The 15739-nt window shown below is 42.8% G+C and overlaps 1 protein-coding gene across 1 annotated transcript in view; it reads right to left on the bottom strand.

Annotated features, from left to right (window-relative positions):
- Positions 1-10044: 10044 nt before the first annotated feature.
- Positions 10045-15739, bottom strand: part of LOC129703376 (muscleblind-like protein 1) — a 164785-nt gene continuing 159090 nt past the window's right edge. Inside the window, 1 exon segment of the mRNA XM_055645751.1 lies at positions 10045-14017. The gene's annotated coding sequence lies outside the window, so the exon portion shown is untranslated.

Raw genomic sequence — 15739 nt, 5'->3', positions numbered from 1 at the left:
ACCATTTATGTTTAATTTCCATTTCCCTAATTTAATTTCCTCAGTCTCGCTCAGCAGGAATCCGCCACTAACTTTTGCTTGTCATTTCCTCTTTCCGTGCCTACAGCACCTGCCTTCGTTTAGTTTGATTTAGAGATACAGCACGACTAAAAAAAAAACAAGCCCTTCAGGCCACCGAATCCGAGCACACCAGCACACCAGCACACCAGCACTATTCTACACACAAGGTACAATTTACAATTTTACCGAAGCCAATTAACCTACAGACATGTACATCTTTGGAATGTGGGAAGAAACCGGAGACCCCAGAGAAATCCCACGAAGGTCAAGGGGAGAACGTGCAAACACTGTACAGGCAGCACCCATAGTCAGGATCAGCCCCGGGTCTCTGGCACTGCAAGGCAGCAACTCTGCCGCTGCACCACTGTGCCACTCTTGTAATAAAAATGAACTGCAGATGTTGGATTATTGGGGGAATTCCTCCCCTCAACAACTAGTCTGAAGAAGAGCCCCGACCTGAAACGACACCCACCCATGTTCTCCGGAGATGATGCCTGAGTTCCTCCAGCATTTTGTGTCTTTTCTTTGTAATCCAGCATCAGCAGTTCCTTGTTCAGAGATACAGCATGGAAACGGGCCCTTTGGCCCATCAAGTCCACGATGACCATTAATCATCCGTACACCAGTTCTATGTTATCCTACTTTCGCCTCCTACACACTGGGGACATTTTACAGGAGCCGATTAACCTATAAACCCGCAAGCCCTTGGGAGGAAACCGGAGCACCCGGAGAAACCCACGCGGTCACAGGGAGAACGTACAAACCCCGTACAGACAGCACCCGTAGTCAGGATCGAACCCGGGTCTCTGGCGCTGTGAGACAGCAGCTCTACCACTGCGCCACTCTGCCGCACTTGTATCTTTCTAAGAAGGTCTATTGCTGCTCTCATTTCTAACAGCTCCTTCTGTGACGAGTGGAGCCCAACATGGAAAGGCCATGTACATTTATGCACTGTTACAGTTCGATACATCTTTCACTCTTCATCCTATTGGGGATTATTTTTTCCCTTTAAGAAAGTGAGGCGTAAAGTGACCACCTGAGGGAAGGTTGTTTAATGGGGAAACCCGATGTGTAGTTTTGGAAGTGTTGCTCCGAATGTGTGCCAAGCAGGAAATGAGAATAGACAGCCTATTTATAGTGTGACATTTACAGATAGAGAGGGGACAGGAGAGAGAGATGATCACAGAGATTTAAAAGGAGGGAGAAGGAGAAGATCGCGGAGATTTAGAGAGAGTGAAAGAGGAGGGAGAAAGGGAGAGGGGGAAAGGGAGAGGAGGAAAGGGAGAGGTGGAAGGCACAGAGGGAAAGGCACAGAGATTTGAAGAGAGGTAGAGCTTTTCACTGTACCTCAGTGAACTGGGCAATAAATAAACTAAACTGAAGCCCCTACTGTACCACTGTACGAGGCAATTCACGAGTTCTCCCGAGTTTTCCCCTGATTTGAACTCGGAGAATGTCCGTAGCGGGTCCGTAGAAGTTCGTGGATGTCTCGTAGCGGCTCGTAATGCTAACGGTAGGTACTTGGGACATCCGGTAAGCTCGTGATGTTTTTCATCCCTGTAAAAAATGTCCACGAGTAAAAAAAATACTCTTGATGAGACAAATTGTTACTTTTTACTCGTACGACCCGCTACGAGACATCCACGAATTTCTACGGACCCGCTAGAATAGAATAGTTTCTTTATTGTCATTGTAACATGAACCATGTACAACGAAATTTAAAAATGTCAGCCAGTCAGTGCACCATTCAAACATTTCTAAAAGCTAACGATCCATACAAGGTAAAATATTAAAAGATAAACAACTAAAATAAATATCACGAAAATAGCACGCATAAACACCCAACCCTCCATCCTTCTGTCGATTTCACAGTTACCACAGTCCCTTAGTATGTCTCGCCCCTGCGTTCCTTGGCGGCTACATTTAGTGCTTTTATAGCAGTGCGGTAAAAACTGTTTTTTTAGTCTGTTCGTCCTTGTCCTTGTAGATCTGTACCGTCTGCCTGACGGCAACAGTTCAAATAGGGAGTGTCCGGGGTGGGAAATGTCCTTTATGATACTCTGGGATTTTTTGGTGCAGCGGGAACTGTGTAAGTCCTCCAAGGTAAGGAGAGGGCAGCCGACAATCCTCTGGGCGTTGTCAATGGCCCTCTGGAGCGCTTTCCTCTGAGCCGCTGTGCAGCTGGTGTACCACACGCATACACAGTATGTTAGTATGCTCTCAATGGAGCACCGATAAAAGGACAGCAGCAGTCTCTGAGTGATGTTATTCTTCCTGAGCAGCCTCAGGAAGTGCAGTCTCTGCTGGACCTTTTTCAGCAGCGCAGTGGTGTTCACGCTCCACGTCAGGTCCTCCTCAATATGGATTCCCAGGAAGCGGAAATCCGCCACCCTCTCCACACAGTCCCCTCTGATAGTCAATGGTACCATGTCCATTTTGTTCTTCCTAAAGTCTATTATTAATTCCTTTGTCTTTAAGGTGTTGAGGAGCAGGTTATTTTCTTCACACCACACTGTCAGCTGCTCCACCTCATCCCAGTAGGCGTACTCGTCCCCCCCGGAGATGAGTCCCACCACCGTAGTGTCATCCGCAAATTTGACAATGGTGTTGCTGTGGTGTGCGGGGGTGCAGTCATGTGTGTAGATGGTGTAGAGCAGGGGGCTCAGTACGCAAATTCTCTGAGTGAATCAGGGGAAAGCTCGGGAGAACTCTTGAATTACCTCATACAGTGGGACAGGGGGTTAAACTAAACCAAAATTAATCGAGGAATTCATTGCCAAAGACGGCTGTGGAGGCTGTTAATGGATATTTTTAAGATGGAGATTGACAGATTCTTGATTAGTGAGGATGTCCGAGGTTATGTGGAGAAGGCAGGAGAATGGGGTTGAGAGAGACAGATAGATCAGCTATGATTGAATGATGGACTTGATGAGCTGAATGGCCTGATTCTGCTGATGAACACGAATTTATAAACTAAAGTAAACTAAACTCGAGAGAGGGAGCGGGATTGTGATTACTCCCAAATATCATGATTCATGACTATGTCTGTACGTTTACTTTTGGTCATTTTGTATGTCTGGGTTTGAGATGTATGTGTGTGTATGTGGGGTTGTTGAAAGTGATACGTTTGGTTTAGTTTATTGTCACATGCACCAAGGTACAGTGAAAAGCTTTTGTTGCGTGCTAATCAGTCAGTGGAAAGACAATACATGATTACAATGAAGCCGTCCACAGTGTACGATACATGATAAAGGGAATATCATGAATAACGTTTAGTGCAAGATAAAGTCCGGAAAAGTCCGAGCAAAGATAGTCTGTGGGTCTCCAATGAGGTATATAATAGGTCAGGAATGCTCTCTCATTGTTGGTAGGATGGTTCAGATGCTGGGATGTTAACAGCTGGGATGAGACTGTCTCTGAATCTGGAAATGTGCGTTTTCACACTTTCAGGCAGGAGGTGTAGATGTGTATGTGTGTGTGTGTGTTCATGTGTGTGTGTGTGTGTGTGTGTGTGTGTGTTCATGTGTGTGTGTGTGTGTTCATGTGTGTGTGTGTGTGTGTTCATATGTGTGTATGTTCATGTGTGTGTGTGTGTGTGTGTTCATGTGTGTGTGTGTTCATGTGTGTGTTCATGTGTGTGTGTGTGTGTGTGTGTTCATGTGTTCGTGTGTGTGTGTGTGTTCATGTGTGTGTGTGTGTTCATGTGTGTGTATGTTCATGTGTGTGTGTGTTCATGTGTGTGTGTGTTCATGTGTGTGTGTGTTCATGTGTGTGTGTGTTTTCTTGTATACGAGTGATTTTGTGCATGTTTTTGTAAGTGCTTGTGTCCTTGTCAGCGGATGGATGCATGATATGTGCGTGCATTTTTGTGCATTTCTGTGTGCCTGTAGGTGTGTGTGTGTATGGATTGGTGCGTGTACCTGTCTATGTGCATGTATGTCTACATGTACCTGCGCGTGCGTCCGCATTTGTATGATTCTATGAATGCATGTGCATGTGTGTCTTTTTATTTGTGATCATGTGAGAATATGTATGCCAACCTGCGGATGTGTATGTATATTTGTATGTGTGAGTATTCCCATGTGTGTTTCCTTATGTGTGCATGTGTCCCTGTGCATGCATCTATCTGTGGGTTTCTGTGTGCATTTTTGCGAGTGGGCTTTTGTACATGGTGGCTGCGTGTGTACATCTGCGTATCAGTGTGCTTTCGAGTATCTATGTGTCTGTGTGTATCTGTATGTGTGTGGCTTTGCATGTCCTTTTGTGTATGTTATGTGTATGTGTCTGTGTATGTCCATGTGTATGTCGGTGTATGCGTCTGGCTGTGTTCATATGTGTGTGCAAGTGTCTGTGTATCTGTGTATTCATGTATGTATGTGTATCTGTGTGTGTGTGTTCAAGTGTATGTATGTGTATCCATCTGTGTGTATCTGTGTGTTTGTATCTGTGTGTTCGTGTGTGTGTGTGTATCTGTGTGTGTGTTCATCTGTGTGTGTGTATGTGTGTGTTCATGTGTGTGTGCGTGTATCTGTGTTCATCTGTGTGTGTGTGTGTGCGTGTATCTGTGTGTGTGTGTATCTGTGTGTGTGTTCATGTGTGTGTGTGTTCATGTGTGTGTGTGTTCATGTGTGTGTGCGTGTATCTGTGTGTGTGTGTATCTGTGTGTGTGTGTGTGTGTGTGTGTGTTGTGTGTGTGTTCATGTGTGTGTGTGTGTGTGTGTGTGTGTTCATGTTCGTGTGTGTGTGTTCATGTGTGTGTGTGTGTGTGTGTTCATGTTCGTGTGTGTGTGTTCATGTTCGTGTGTGTGTGTTCGTGTGTGTGTGTGTTCATGTGTGTGTGTGTGTTCGTGTGTGTGTGTGTTCATGTGTGTGTATGGTCTGATTTGGCATTGCCACCGTTTGCAGCCCTTGTGTTAGCAACGATGGAGGGAAAAGGCTCCAGTTCAACATCTCAGCACCAGTCCTCCTTCACCTGTGGTGTGGGGATGTTGGTGAGGAACCCTGCTCCCTCTAGTGGCACAGTCATAAAGTGCAGAACTTTAAGAACAACCCAGGATCAAGTCTAGTTTTATAGTTTTTAAAAGAAACCCTTGCATTCCCTCTCTCTCCAATCCCCCCTTTTATAACTTTTTTGCACAGAGGGTGGTGGGTATATGGAACAAGCTGCCGTAGGAGGTGGTTAAGGCAGGAACTATTGCAACATTTAAGAAACAATTAGACAGGAACATGGATAGGACAGGTTCAGAGGAATATGGGCCAAACGTGGGCAGGTGGGACATGTTGGTTGGTGTGAGCAAGTTGGGCTTAAGGGCTTGTTTACTCACTGTGTGACTAAGATGCCGAATAGGAGGTTGAACTACCTATTATACACAAAGCAACATTAACCTTGCGGCTGGATGTTACCTGATGTTGTGTCTTCTTAGCATGTTCTCCTTGCTTCTGAGCAGCGAACTGAAGATTGCTCCCCAAATGCAACACTTGGAATGACAAAAAAAATGCCAAGCAGAAAAAGAGGTTGATAAGAGACTCAAGAGACTGTAGATGTTGGAATCTGGTGCAAAATGTACAACAGCTGTGGAGGAACTCAGTGGGTCAGGCAGCATCATGGAGGCAAAGGGATAGTTGGCACAGTGGTGCAGCGGTAGAGTTGCTGACTTACAGTGGCAGGTTCGCTCCTGACGAAAGGTGTGGAGTTTCAACGTTCGCCTCATGACCAGAGCGTGGATTTGCTCCGGATGCTCCAGTTTTGCTCCCAGATTCCAAAGACGTTCAGGTTTGTAGGTCAATTGGCTTCGGTAAAATTGTAAATTGTCCCTCGTGTCGTGGCGTCGGCGTTGCGGAATCGCGGAAACCCTGTTTCTACGCTGTAATCTAACACCCTAACCAGGGCCAACAACATCCCAACTTTCCACCCTGTCAATCCCTGTAAGCTGTCCCAGAGAAGGATGCACATATGAAGAAGGGTCTACCATTCTTTTTCTCCAGAGATGCTGCCAGACCCGCTGAGCTACTCCAACACTTTTGTGTCCCATCAAGACCATACCAGCTCATTGAGAAGCGATTACTGGTTGTCCCCACTGGGTTCAAAAAGAAAGCTCATCCTTGACGATTCCTTCGATGATTGAGGAGATTTGGTATGTTGACGAATACTCACTTGGACTTCTACAGGTGTACAGTGGAGCGCTACAGGTGTACAGTGGAGCGCTACAGGTGTACAGTGGACCTCTACAGGTGTACAGTGGAGCGCTACAGGTGTACAGTGGACCTCTACAGGTGTACAGTGGAGTGCTACAGGTGTACAGTGGACCTCTACAGGTGTACAGTGGACCTCTACAGGTGTACAGTGGAGCGCTTATTGACTGCATGCATCATGACCTCGTTTGGCAATTCAGTGCCCAGGAACAATGGAGATTACAGGGAGTGGTCAGCACGTACTGACCTCTCCACCACTGAAGGGATCTACAAGAGGCACTGCTTCAAAAAGGAGGCCAGCATCGTCAAAGACCCACATCCCCCTGGCCATGTTCTCATTTCACTCCTACCATCAAGAAAAATCCATAAGAATTTGAAAACCATCACCGCCAGTCCAGAATAACTACTTCCCAATGACATCTTTGGGCAGCCTTTGGTTACACTAAGGACGTTTGAGGTTTTTTTTCTCTTTTGTACTAGTATTTTTTTGTACTCGTGGGGTGGCACAGTGGAGCAGCAGTAGAGTTGCTGACTTACAGCACCAGGGACCCAGGTTCGATCCTGACTACGGGTGCTGACTGTACGAAGATTGTACGTTCATCCTATAGAAACATAGAAATTAGGTGCAGGAGTAGGCCATTCGGCCCTTCGAGCCTGCACCGCCATTCAATATGATCATGGCTGATCATCCAACTCAGTATCCCGTACCTGCCTTCTCTCCATACCCTTTGATCCCCTTAGCCACATCTAACTCCCTCTTAAATATAGCCAATGAACTGGCCTCAACTACCCTCTGTGGCAGAGAGTTCCAGAGATTCACCACTCTCTGTGTGAAAAAAGTTCTTCTCATCTGGGTTTTAAAGGATTTCCCCCTTATCCTTAAGCTGTGACCCCTTGTCCTGTACTTCCCCAACATCGGGAGCAGTCTTCCTGTATCTAGCCTATCCAACCCCTTAAGAATTTTATAAGTTTCTATAAGATCCCCTCTCAATCTCCTAAATTCTAGAGAGTATAAACCAAGTCTATCCAGTCTTTCTTCATAAGACAGTCCTGACATCCCAGGAATCAGTCTGGTGAACCTTCTCTGCGCTCCCTCTATGGCAATAATGTCCTTCCTCAGATTTGGAGACCAAAACTGTACGCAATACTCCAGGTGAGGTCTCACCAAGACCCTGTACAACTGCAGTAGAACCTCCCTGCTCCTATACTCAAATCCTTTTGCTATGAAAGCTAACATACCATTCGCTATGACTGCGTGGGTTTTCTCCAGGTGTTCCGGTTTCCTCCCATACTCCAAAGATGTGCGGGTTTGTAGGCTCATTGGCTTCTGTAAATATTGTAAATTGTCCCTAGCGCGCAAGGATAGTGTTAGTGTATGGGGTGATAGGTGCAGACTCGGTGGGCCGGAGAGCCTGTTTCCGCACTGTATCACAAAAGTCTAAAGTCTAGTATGGTTATTAATTTATTGAAATTTTCTTTATTATATATTATGTATTGTGTTGTAGGTCTGTTAAGCTCATGCAAGTAAGAATTTTATTGTTCTTTCCGTACATATGACAATTAAGCACTCTTGATTCTGGGGCACATTAGCTTGATAAGTTGTAAAGCTGGAAAGAGTGCAGAAAAGATTTACTAGGCTGTTGCCAGAACCTGAGGGCCTGGGCTACAGGGAGAGGTTGAGCAAGCTTGTACTATTATTTGGAGAGCAGGAGGATGAGGGGTGATCTTATAGAGGAGTATAAGATCATGAGCGGAATAAAGAGGGTACATGTACAGTCTTTTACCCAGAGTAGAAGAAAAGAGAAACAGAGAGCAAAGGTTTAAAGTCAGTTTAAAGTAAGTGGTAAGGATTTAATGGGTACCTGAGGGGAAACCTTTTTACACAAAGGGTGGTAGGTGTATGGAACGAGCTGGCAGTTGAAGCAGGTACTATCATAATATTTAAAAAACATTTGGACAGGTACATGGATAAGATGGATTGGAGGGATATGGACCAAATGCAGGCAGGTTGGACTAGTTTAGATGTGGCATGTCGGTGGGTGTGGGCAAGTTGGGCCGAGGGGCCTGTTTAACGCTGTGTAACTATGACACAAAGCTTAAGTTTACCATTAATAGCAGACTGCAGAGACAAACACAGACCATTTTGCTTCCTTTTTTTGGTTGGTAATTTTATCTTTATTTTTTTTTAATTCCATACAGCAAGAATCAAAGATATAGCAGTAATAATAATAAAACAATTGGCAGCCAAGGACAAAGTATACTATATCGGCAACTATAAGCAGGAAAACATCAAAATAAAAAGAAAGCCTGTGATTACACAATCATAAAACCAAGCTTCTGTCCTTTTGGCAGCTGTAGTTATGGCCTTGCAATTTGGATACAATCTTCCCAAATTCCAATGGACATCTTGTCCAAACTTTGAAAAAACGTTAAAATTATTGAGTGGGCATTTAAAAAACAAAGTAGGTTGACAGGACTCGAATATTGCTGGTTATATCAGCGTTTGCTGTTCATCTCTATTTCAATTAAGTGAGGAGGTTGTTGAGAGTCTAATGATGTATATAGGACAGGTAAGGATGGGACATATCCTTCCCTAAAGTCATTGGATGTTTACAATGACCTGGTCAGTGGCTGTATGCTTCCAGTTTAGTTTAGTGTAGAGATACAACGTGGAAACAGGCCCATCGGCCCACCGAGTCCACGCCGACCAGCAATCATTCAGTACACTACTTCTATCCTGCACACTAGGGACAATTTACAGAAGCCAATTGACGTACAAACCCGCACATCTTTGGTATGTGGGAGGAAACCGGAGCATCCGGAGGAAACCCACGCGGTCACTGGGAGAACTTGCAAACTCCGTACAGGCAGCATCCCAGGTCAGGATTGAACCTGGGTCTCTGGCGCTGTAAGGCAGCGACTCTACTGTTGCACCACTGTGCCGCCTTAAATTGAGAATGGCTTTTTGGTTTGAATTCTAGATCAATTTAATCCAATGAATCTACATTCTCTGGTTGGTGTAATGGGGTTGAAACTCGTATGATTGCATCAATGGTGCAGTACTTTGACTGTGGATCCTGTAATTCCACCACACCACCGAACACAAAGTGGAGTGGTGCGGGTTCCAAATATCAATTTGGTGATCTACCCACCGACCTCCCCCCCCCCCCCCCTCACTTCCTTCACTTCTTCTCCCCCGCATCTACTCCAAACGTTGCCTTTCCCTCTCTACCAGGGTCAAAGTTGGCCCTCTGTCCATGCTCTACCTATATGCACTTTATGCACTGTGCATCTACAGCTGCACCGACTTCAGTAGAAATCAATGCAGCAAAAAACCTTGATCACTTTGACCCTGGTTTACAGACACTATTTTAAGAATAATAAAACAAGGGGGGGGATGGGAGAGGGACAAACAAAAAGAGAACCTGGCCAATATTTGGTTTCTCCAATTCATAGTGGTATCATTTTTTTGTTTAACACCAAAAAAAAATACTTGAATCATTCAAAACAAAAGTATAGACTCAACTGCAAAAAGGAACAGAAATGATAAGAGCAATAAAGTCATGTGGGCATCTGCTGTTTGGATGATCTCTCCATGATTAAACTGACATTGTTGACACTTAGTCATTAAAATGAACGTGTGGAGCCAGTTTGATATATATTCATATATATATATTCAATTTCTACTTCCCATTAGAAGTAACACCATCAAAATCCATATACAGAACCTGTTCTTGATAAGACTAAAATACATACTTTTAAACTGTACTTTCTCCTTTTTTTTCTCAAATATTTATAAAAAGAACTTCTAAAACATGCAGGAGTTTGGTATTTTCTGTGGTCGGGTGCGGAGTGAAAATTATTGTTGTTGATAATCGGAATGCCTGTCTGGGTGGTGAAGATGGCAATGGGGCATTAAGCCTGTGTAACATGGTCAGTCGTGGGTGAGGGAGGGACTGGTACTTTGTGTGTTGGAGAGTCGTGGGGGGGGGGGGGGGGGGGGGGGTGGAAGAGATGAGACTAGGCCAATGTGTGGTAGTGGTGGGGTGGGGAAATGTAATGCGAAACCAAGTCCGCCAGCCAATTCCATATTCCCTCCGGATCGGACAAGAATTCCTGCCGGAGTTGGCCAGGAATTCTCAATTCCCATTGGATTGGGCAGGTATTCCCCAATTCCCATGAGCAGGCAGGAATTCACAATTCCTCCCTGGTCACATTGGGAATCTCAATTCCCATCGGATCAAATAAGAATTGTTCTACACCTACCTTCCCAATTGCCAGCTCTCAACTCCTAACATTACTCCCATTGACTTTATCCAAAGAGCAAAATTGACTGGTGGGTGGCATGAGATGGGAGGGAGGGGAGTAGTTGTTGCGGGGTGGGGGGGGGGATGGGGCAGTAAGTTATTGTGGGCATTTGGGGCAAATAATAAAAATAAACACGGGACCCAATCCTGCCTATTTTGTGAATGACTGAAGGTGGGATTAAAAGCGGGCTCCACGCTGTTGCCTCCCCAATAATCTCAGAAGGATGTTTATCGTTCTAGCTGAAAAAAATCCTGGCAAACTACAAGCTGCTCACATTAAAGCAAAGCAATATTTTGCCTGTTTTATCTGAGGGGAGCGGGCGGCTGATGGGACAGGTTAGTTACCAAGTGCTTAATTCTGTGCCCATTAACATTTTTTTAATTTTTGCAAGCTTTTTTTTTTTTAGCATTTTTTATTTTTATTCAGCCTGTCGTTTTAATGACCTTAACAAAATTCCTTGTTATTATAGACATTTTTTTTATTCAAAATAAGATCTTACTATTTTACAGGTATCCTTCTTCTTGACTATATACAGAAGTGCAAAAAGTCAACTTTTCCCGTAGGACCGATTAACTTGCTTATTTCCAAAACTGCAGCATAATCAAACCCTCAAGTGTCTGCATGTATAATTCAGATTAATTCTCTCTTCTTATAAGTAAGCTTTGATTAATATTTGAATTCATGACATAAAAAATCTCTTGATCTATTGATTATGTATCTCCTATTTAATGAAGGTCTGATATTTAGATGAGGGAGATTAAAATATACCCAACAAACAATATTTTACTATTCTCAAATGATTACAGTAGAAAATAATTTTCAGTTCTAATATTCTATGAACTAGAGATTTTCATAATTACTACAATTATAAACAAAGGTAATCTTCTATGCAACTGTCTGCCAGGATTGTTGCTATAGCAACAACATAACCTCATACTTCACAATGAAATGATCATTGTTAGATATCCATATAAAAGATCTTTGTTCTCTGAATGGTAAAAGTAACGATGATTGATGCTTGAGATTCATGAATCAGTAAACTATAGTCCATTCTTTATGTTATTGTACTATGACAGATAATCAAACGACTACACGATTTTGAAAAGGGGTGGAGAGAGTGAGAGAGGGGGTGGGGAGAAACACATCACGTTGTCAAAAAGAAAATCTTTTGGAAATCTTTTTATCTGTGACTTCCAATAAATGAATTAAGAGATAATCTACTAACTAAAATATGAAAATAATATCAGACATTTAAACATGTTAAAAAAATTAAAACAAATCTAATATTATATGTAAGAGACTACAGACTTAAAAGAATTAAAATAAGTAAAGTCCTAGTATGTAAATACTAGAGCAACAAGTGAAATCTATGTGCTCCTTAACAGGGTTTGAAGTAACACTTAAAATGGGTTTGAACCCGTAATATATAATCTAAGGCTTTGATAGATGTACAATACAATCAATAAAATCAATGCAACAACCCCTTTTTAAAACTACCAAGTACACCTTTCAATTTCTATCTTAAAAAATAAAACTTTTCCAGTGAGCTCGGATGGAGAGAATGAACAATTCAGAAAATAAACTTGTGCCTCTACCATCTCGATGAGGATACTTCAAGTACTCTGGGCCCACAACAATAACTGATCCATCTTTTTGCTGTACAGAGCTCTACTAAAACCACTTGAACAAGCCGCTGAAGTGAAAAAAAAAAAGATTCCTATCGGGAAAACAAAGTAATAAAAAGAATTCCTTTGGATGGACCATTAAAAATACACAACTAATAGTTTTTTTTGTTGTTTTTTTTTTCCAAGGCTTTCTAAGGCTAAATGCAATTACTTTGAAAAAAAGTCACATATAAAATTCACCCAGATACATATCCCACCCTGGTACTACTTTTAACAAACATTAATATTTTGGTTTATCATGCATTTTATGACAGTGCTTCGTTCGACCTTAAGGTAATCTAGTTTAGAGTCACGTTCCATAACTTTGTCTTGACTGTAAAGTGTGTGACTGCAGTGACATTCAGCATAGAGCAATTCTTTTTTTTTTAATCTCCATTTAGAGATAGTTTTATAGTCTTACTTGACTTCTGGTTTTGCTTTGGGACACAAAAGAATTTGGGGCAAATTAAAACTGCACAGAAACATGGGTCACCTTTCCAAGTCTCTGAGGCATGGCACCTTATTTGGCAATGAATTGCAAGATAAATGCTTTCACTTTGTAGAGTTGATTGCATGGACAAGTATGGCATCAATGAAGAATGGCAATACTGGTTATTGATAATGATCATGATTATCTTGTCTTTTTTTTTTTCCTTATTTTTTTTCATGATTAATATCTCTGATGAATATTATGAATGTGCATCAATGGTTTACAATGATTGTTTTTACGAAACAAAAATAAAGTTATTATTTTCAATGTGTCATGATAATCACTCTGGAGTGAAGATGCCATTTCTGAGAGGGATCTGGATGTAAAGTAACACAACTCACTTTAGCAAGTTTGAAATACACTGAATCGGATAAATGCTTTAACACTGCAGGAATAATACTTTAGGGTTAGATGTACAGATTCGAATGGCACTTAACATGTACCTCCAACATATTTACGACACAGTATTTAAAGCTACAATGTGCTTCAAAGAAAGAACAGACTTGGTTTGTACTTATGTGTTGCCCAGAACATTCATCTGTCCATTGCCTCTTCAAATCTTTCTTAGAATCCAGTAAGAATTCCATGGTTCCTGTTCAAATCCGGTGCATATGATCAACAAACACTCTTCAGTCTCTTGAGAATATAACCATAACACAGATCATTGTACATGCACAATTGATTTTTAGTGAAAATGGGAAAATAGTATTTCTTTTAAATACAAGGTGCACTATTTTTGGGTTTTTTTCACTTTTTTTTTTCCACTTTTGTAAACTTGTAGGAAAACCATTTAAACCTAACACCAAAATGATCTGTATGCTTTGCAGGCGTACCAGTATATACTGTATACTAAAGTGTACATCAGAGTTTACCTTTCCACTGAGGTTGGGGGTGGGGTGGTAAGGGTGTGGGTGATGGGTCGAGAGGGAGGAGGAGGGAGCAGAGAGGTGTTCGAAATGGAATGGGCATCATCAATGCACATGTCTTCCCGAGCCGGCGCGAGACACGGCGTTGAGGAAAGGCAAATGACGTTGTATGCTGAACAATAGCTGAGGTTCCCTTTAGCGTGTTCTCAGTGGAACAGACAAGGCCACACAAGCCTCAGTGTGCAACTCTCTTCTCTGTCTGTCTCGTTCTGGATGACCATATTTCCATTTTGTTAGCATGCCGAAGGTGGAAAGGTTTGCGGTTGGAAAGGAGGGAGGACTATGGGTGGACTGTTGGGTAGATGATGGTATATACAGAATAGCCGTTGACCCTTGCTGTGTAATGGCTTCCCTGCACACTGTCTCTTCACGCTGATCTGGAGAGAGAGAAAAACAAACAATGTGACACTTCAGTTTTGACCAAGCCCATTTCCCCCAAGCCCCTTGAGAGGCAGCACGGTGGCGCAGCTGTAAATTTGCTGCCCTTCAGAGCCAGAGGCCCGGGTTCAATCCTGAACACGGAGTCTGCAGTCTGTACAGAGTTGTATGTTCTTCTGGTGAGTTGTGTGGGTTTTCCCCGGGTGTTCCGGTTTCCTCCCACACTCCAAAGAATTATCCTCAGTGTGTGTAGGGTCGTGTTAGTGTGCGGGGATCACTGGTCGGCGCGGGCTCCCTGAGCCAAAGGGACAGTTTCCGCGCTGTATCTCTAAACTACATAGTGAGACAGATCAAGGCCACAAAGCTCCCTGCGTGCTTCACCCATACATCGGCAGCAGGCCAGAGATTGAAGGGAGACAAGCATGTAAAATGATGAGAAGCATAGATATGCTAGACTATCCAAACCTATTCCCCAGGGTGGAAAATCAAATTCCACAGGGTAAAGTTTTAAGGTCAGAGGGGCAAAGTTTACAGGCGATGTGTGGGCCAAGTTTTCTTTACACAGAGGGCGGTGGGTGCCTGAAACTCCATGTCGAGGGTGGTGATGGAGGCAGATACGATAGTGGAGTTTAAGACATGGCACATGGATATGCAGGGAATGGAAGGCAATGGATCACGTGCAGGCTGATAAAGGTTGGTCTTGCCATCATGACTGGCGCAGACAGAGTGGGCTAAAGGGCCCGTATGTGTGTTATACAGTTTTTGTTCTATGATGCCAGAACAAAGTGATGACTCTTTGCATGCAGGTCCCAGGGAAGGATCTACTAAGGAATGATTTGACAAGATGGCACTCAAAACTAAATATTTAATTGTATTTCAGTATACGTGACAATAATAAACCTTACATTTGTAACAAAAATAAATTCACTTAAAATCGCAAACATCAAACTTAATTTTTTTTTTAAATTGATGGTTACAGATTAAAATTCTGAATACAGATTAAAATTCTGGTCTCCCACGAGGTGTGAGCGTGAGGGGCGGGGTGGAATCAAAACCATGTCTGATACAATGTGTAGGAAGACGCTGGTTTACACAGAAGATATAGACACAAATCGCTGGAGTAACTCAGCGGGTCAGGCAACATCCCTGGAGAAAAGGAATAGGTGACGTTTCGGGTCGAGACCCTTTTTCAGATTGAGAGTCAAGGGAGAGGGAAACTGGAGGTATGAAAGTGTACAAAGAACAAAAGTATGAAAAGTATGCCAAAGGACAAATTAAAGCCAGCAGCGATGATCAAGGAAAGATGGAGCCCACAATGGTCCAGCTTTCATTTATTCCAGACTTTGAAATGAATGAAATGAATGAGACGAGCATGCTGATGAGTCGTGTGCCAGAGCATCTCCATGGAAACCATCGCCAGTGGTTTCTACAGAATTGATCAGGGGAAATATCGTTTAAAAATTCCTTTGGGTTACCACAAGCTCCGAATAAATTAAAACGTTTAGGGTTAAGTTTATTATTGTCACGTGTAGTAAAGCACAGTGAAAAGTGTTGTTTTGCATGCTAACATTAGTTCCTGTGCTGTACTGTTCCATGTTCCATGTATAGTTTACCTTTTGGGTTTAGATTTAGGTTTATTATTGTTGTCACGTGGTACATTGAAAAGCTTGTTTTGCATGCAATCCCATCAGATCAGATAATATGATACATAAATACAATTA

The sequence above is a fragment of the Leucoraja erinacea genome, chromosome 14, assembly GCF_028641065.1.
Source record: "Leucoraja erinacea ecotype New England chromosome 14, Leri_hhj_1, whole genome shotgun sequence".
Lineage (NCBI taxonomy): Eukaryota > Metazoa > Chordata > Chondrichthyes > Rajiformes > Rajidae > Leucoraja > Leucoraja erinaceus.
This window is presented reverse-complemented; position numbering and strand designations above follow the sequence as displayed.